This window comes from Balearica regulorum, chromosome 1 (assembly GCF_011004875.1).
Source record: "Balearica regulorum gibbericeps isolate bBalReg1 chromosome 1, bBalReg1.pri, whole genome shotgun sequence".
Lineage (NCBI taxonomy): Eukaryota > Metazoa > Chordata > Aves > Gruiformes > Gruidae > Balearica > Balearica regulorum.
Window position 1 is genome coordinate 210,838,598 of NC_046184.1, and position 6,351 is coordinate 210,844,948.

Genomic DNA, 6,351 nt, shown 5'->3' on the forward strand with positions numbered 1-6,351 from the left:
TCCTTTAAAAGTCAGCTCTGGACAGGAAATAAAGGATGCAAAATTCTAAAGAGCTTTCATTGAATGTAAAACAATGTCAGCATTCTGTAAAAAATCTTCAACTTGTCAAATATTTTTTTAAAAAAATCCTGTAATCTTAACATATTGGACATTTGGACCGAAGCCTGTTTTCTGCAGTCGGAATGTGATCAGATTTGTGCAGCACCTAGGAGTGATGAGATCAGTGTCCCTGGCTCACTTGATACAGAATTACACTAAACTAGTGGAACAGATAAAGGCAGAGAGTTGTGATTAGCCTGAGTCTGGCTAATTTTAACAGCCTGACACGGGCATGCAGTTGCTGTTCCCTGAAGATATGCTGATGCCTTCTAATCATCTTGTTTTGGGATGTCTGAACTCAGGTAATGGCGGCTCCAAGCTGACTCTGAAGTGGGTGCTGTGCGGAATGAACGAACTCAGCAGCAGTTTGGCTCACGCTTGATGAGATAAATTATGACATAACAGTGTTCAGCTCCTGAAATGGGAAAGACTGGCGTTTTGCAGTAGGGAATATGTGTTGCATCTTTTTTTCCAATGCCATCACTTTGGGACAAATGCACTTTGAATATCCAGTTCCACAGTTCCAATGCAGGTGTTACTATGTATGGGAGGAGAAAATACCATGCCCCTTGAACAGAGGATCTGTTTCTTTCTGTTGGAATAGAAAGTATTACCAAATCAGAGCTCTTCCCTATTCCTATGAGACTAGTTTTCTCAGATCTACTTTTTTATCAGGATACATAATCACACAAAAATTTTTAGAGTGCAAAAGGGACAGGCAGGCTCAGGGACTTTGTTTCTGAATATTTGGCTGCATAGAATATTTGGAGTTTATCTCTGAATAGATCTGGACACAGTGAACCGTACCTTTTTAAATGGAATAATGTGCTCAGAAGACATGAAGACAGGACCAGTGTGTCTGGCTCTGAGGTGCCAACGTAGGATGCGATCCTCGCATCCCAGCACAGCAGCCTGGCTTCTGCCGCAGGGTTGTCTTCCCTGTGTCCCACCACTCCTTCCTATTTTAGCTTCTTCGGAGCTACCAGGTGCTATAATTTATAGGACTCTTCAAACTTCAGTAAATTAACTGAGTGCACATCTGGTCTATATTTGTAGGATTACAAAAGTGACATTTATACAATTTTCATGGTGTGCTCTCAGAATAAAGCTGAAGATTGGGTCTGCAGGCTCTCTCTGCCTCCTTTGAGTCTGTGGAGACAATGTGACAACACCCCTTGTACTTTCTGCTTATTTAATGTCGGTGCAGCGTGTAAGCTATCACCACTGCTAGATATGCGCAGTAAAACACAATTTAAGCCTATGTAAGGGCTTTCAAGGAGCAACTCTAAGATCAGCTGATATCTTCATTAGTTCACCCAGCAGTTTTCAGCAGGAGCAGCTCAGCAGCCTTTGTAACCATTGACTGGAAGTTTTCTTCCTGCAGAATATAAAATAATGTGTTATTTTCCAATGTAAAAGTGAGATTTTTTTTTCCACATTACAAAGCTGTAAGTGTGACGTGATTTCACTCAGCCTCAGGAATACTGATTAAATGCAAATAAAGGAGAGAAGGATGTATTCTATGTAACCCCTACTTATATATATTGCTAATACAGTTTGTGTTGAGAATTTTAATGCAAGAGTAACTATGGTTCATCTACCAGCCGTAACTTTAACTGTGACTGTAACTTTCCCCTGCAAATGTGTATATTGCTCATAAGCTGGAAGCATCTATGCTAAAGACCATTAAATTGATGTGCTGACATACACACACAAATGGTTCGAATTCCAGTTGCTGCGTAATTGAAATACTCATTTTACATATATAGTCAGAGTTAGACATAATGGCAAAGACTGCATTTATTGATGTATAACTATCATATTACTATTCGACTTATGCCTTGACTCTGGGAAAAGCCTATAGATGTGGAACAAATTTGCTTGGCTAAGTGGTTGATGTTGTAAAGATCGATTTGAAATTGAGGTGGAGGAGAAGGGAGTGGAACAAAAAGCATTAAAAAAAATCCAGCAGCAACAACAAAACACAGAAGACACACTCCTGCATGTATAACTGTGGTCAAAAGCACAAAGCACACCTTCAGTGTTGCTGGGTGTGATTCTTTTGTTTGAGGATGGCTCATGGCTACAGGAGATATTAAACTCTCCAGTACAAGAGCACTCTAGGAAAAAGGATGAAAAGGGCTGAGGCAAAACTGTGTGTGGTTCTGGGCTCCACAGTTTAAGAAGGACGTGAAGGTCCTTGAATGTGTCCAGAGGAGGGCAACAAAGCTGGTGAGAGGGCTGGAAGGAATGTCCTATATGAGGAGCAGCTGAGGACTCTGGGCTTGTCTAGTTTGGAGGAAAGGAGGCTGAGGGGCGATCTCATTGCTCCCTACAGCTTCCTGAGGGGGGGATGTGCGGGTTGGACTAGATGATCTCCAGAGGTCCCTTCCAACCCCTACCAGTCTGTGATTCAGGGAGAGGGAGGTGCTGAGCTCTTCTCCCTGGGATCCAGCGACAGGACGCATGGAAATGGTTCAAAGCTGCACCAGGGGAGGTTCAGACTGGACATGAGGAAGCATTTCTTTACCGAGAGGGGGGTCAAACACTGGAACAGGCTTCCTAGAGAGGTGGTCCATGCCCCAAGCCTTGGGGGGTCAAACACTGGAACAGGCTTCCTAGAGAGGTGGTCCATGCCCCAAGCCTGTCAGTGTTTCAGAGGCATTTGGACAATGCCCTTAACAACATGCTTTAGCTTTTGGTCAGCTCTGAATTGGTCAGGCAGTTGGACCAGATGATCCTTGTAGGTCTCTTCCAACTGAAATTATTCTATTCTATTCTATTCTATTCTATTCTATTCTATTCTATTCTATTCTATTCTATTCTATTCTATTCTATTCTATTCTATTCTATTCTATTAATTCTGTTCCGTCTGTCCATGGCAGCAGTCCAGCTGTGTGAGCAGTCTCACCAAGTTTCCATTGCTCTTGCAATGACAGTTTTGTGACCACATGTGGCATTTTAGATGCTTTGTTTACCAAAGTCACGGTGAAGCTTTGTGCACATAGATATTTTTATGATTTTTCTTTTTCTTAAAAAATTATAACTACTTTTTCTCCAGGTGACTGATTCTGATCTGTTCAGGTCATCTCCATGTTAGCTTAGGATTCCCCTTGACCTGAGACTCTGCAGCATGCTGCGAATCGAAGGGTTTAATAGCAGAGAAAGAACCAAAAAAGTGAAATAACCAAAAAATCCCACCCTAGTCCTGCAAATACAGAAGGGTGCAAGGAGTTTTTATTGATTCCCTCAAACCATGCACTTTATAGCATGTGTGAAAACAAGTTCTTTCTAAATGGTCATTGCTGCCATTTTTCTTTGTTGACAGCCAAAACGAGCAAGGGAAGCTTATATATTTATATGTTGGCCATAGCCCAGGAGTTATTGGGAAGGCACAGTGAGACATCTAAGCGTATAAATGACTTTCAGTGTAAGAGTTATTGCAAGGATGATCCTCCAGTAGTGATAAACAGATTAACTTATCTCATATATTATAGAAGCAAGACACTGAGTAAAAACAATCAGATTCAATAGGACAGGAGATTGAAATATTAGTCATATTTCTTCTCCCATAATGAACAAAGTCTGGGCAGCATTACAGAGGCTCCAGTTTTCCTTTTCTTCTTGACCACTTTCTCAGAAATTAGCAGCTAATGGATAAGCTATAGGATAATAATTTTTTTTAAATTAGGTTTGTCCTTAGCAGTCCTATGGCAATATGGAAAAAAAATAGGCACACACAGAGTAGAAACTAGAAACAGGTTTAGCACTGGCATCAAGTAAGCACATTAACCAAGTAAAATCCTTGCAGTTGTTATACTCCCAAATGACAAATATCAGAGATCTCATCTTGGGCAATCAGTTCTCTCTTTCTAAGCTTTTAAGACTATTGTTTTTAATCCCTAAACCATACCTTTTCCATATAAATTTGTAGGATACAGGCCATAGTTATATACTCCATTGTGTGGTGTAGTCTGTTCTCTGAACATCGTATTGTGATAGCTATTAGTACACTTACATTCATCCTTTGTTACAATCCTTAGCACCAGTCACAAGTGCAAGTAATTGTAAGATTTACTGTCTGGTGAGCACATCTAAATCTAAAATACCCTTGTGATTTAGTATGGAGACATTTTAAACCCTAACGTATTAATGTCTATGGTAATGCTGTTATTAACGCTAATGGTCCTATTACTCAATTAGGAAAAATATATGCTTTCTTATTACGCACTTATGTTCAAGGTCTTACATTAATTTCTGTTCTGTCAAAGTTTTGTGCGTGTGATGTATACCTGCATAATCAGTAATGGGAAAAGAACTAGTCTTGTTAAAGAAGAGATGTTGATGACCTTTCTTAGCATAGCTGAAGGGTAAATGAGGTTGCCCAGGAGGTAGGAGATCTGTGTTCACATCTGACAAAGGGATGGAAAAAACACATCTCGTGAGAGTGGTTTTCCCAGCCTAATCAGGGCAGGTGTTTTGGGGTCGCACCTCCCAGGTGAATGCAGTAACACAAGGCTGCTATATCAAAGCTAAGCCATGGGATGAGATTGGCCCTCTTTCCTCCTGTTTTAAGCAGTTACGCCTGTACTTTACCAGAAGGCTGTTGGAGTGTTAGGCATGCTGTGAGAGCACATGCTGATCTGATCAGGCCTCTCAGGGGTCTGTGTGCTCCTTCAACTCATTTTTGGGTCTGGCTTGAGTAGAAATAGGTGCCAAACTACATATGCAGAGCTCTGTGTACCTGGGGAACTTCACAATCCAAACAGACCAGATGAGCTGCATCTCTCCAGTCATAACGAGAACTGCCCTGTCAGGAATTACAATATGATTTTGGGAAAACCAGCACTGACGCTGGTTATAAACTGTTTCTCACTTTAGCTTTACAGTGGGGATAGTCATTGTGCAATATTGCTCACTACTGCAACATTGACATTTGCATTTATGAAATTCGATGGGAGTATCTCTTTACTTGGAAGACATCTAAATGCCTCTTTCCAATGCTTAGGAACATAACTCCAAAGAGTCATCAGGGAACAATAGCAAGTCTGTTGTCCAATAGTTGGTGGGAAAAGGCGTGCGTTGGTCCACCCTGAACATTTGCAGATTCCAGAGACATCAAGAGCAATTCCGAGAAGGAAAAACATCCCTGCTATTGCGCTGCGCTGTAGGTGCCTGCTGAAGACTATGCATTACACAAAGGGTCCTCCTTGGGGTGGCTGGTAGCCCTTGGGGATTGCCTGGTAGCATGGCATACAGTGAAAGGATATGAGGGTTGTCTTGATGGATGCTATCGTGGGCTGGAGTCAGTCAGAAGTCCGGGGTCCAGGGCATTGTGGTCTTTAGAGTCACCTTAAATTATGGGAGTCTGGTACGATGGGCAGGGAAGGACACTCCAAAGCCATTCTTCAAACTAAACCATCTCCTCATCACTGTGCACAGCCAATAAATCATCAGAGCTTTCACCGGCTGTTCATGTCCTGAAGAGGTCTGTTAGCTTTTTAGGGGAAGTGCTGTTAAAGAGATTCTCCACACTAGCAGCACTGTGGCCAGGCCTTAGCTGGGGACCTGAGCCCTCTCCTAGCTCTGATGGATGTGTTGTCTCCTGTGCGCTCCCCTCCTAGGGTAAAATCCAAAGCGATTTCTCTTACATGAGCTGATCCAGAGCCCACACGGCGTGGCTAACCCCGCCAGGGTAGCCAGGTTGTCTGCACATCACAGAGGTGCTTACACCACATCGTTTGCCTGAGGTAAAAGTTAAAAAAACTGCCGCTTTTGGAGCGAGGGCACCTTCTCCATTTTGCATCATTGCAATGATCTTGTTGCTTCCAAGGTTGGTGCTGAATCAAGGAACTCCTTTGCACCCACAAAGGTTGAAAGAGTAGTATTGGTTGCCAGGTCTAATAGTAAAGGCAAGATGAAATGTTTTACAGAATTACGGGATAAGTCAGTGCAGATATCTCATTTTCATTGAGAACAAGAGCCGTAACAGTTTACAACTTCACCTGTGAAAATTCTCTCCTTAAATTTTAGCTGAATGTACTTTTCAGGCATTCATAATGTGTTTTAACTAAAATGCAGAATTGTTTGGTCAACAGTTTATTCAATAATTAAATTTGCAGTTGTTCATTTTAGAGCAGTTACAGATAAAGAAACCCTAAGCCACATCCTTGCTGACTCAACAGATCTTTCCACCTATACAGACATATTTTAAATCAGTAAATCAAGTCCTGAAGTTTAATTCTATTAATT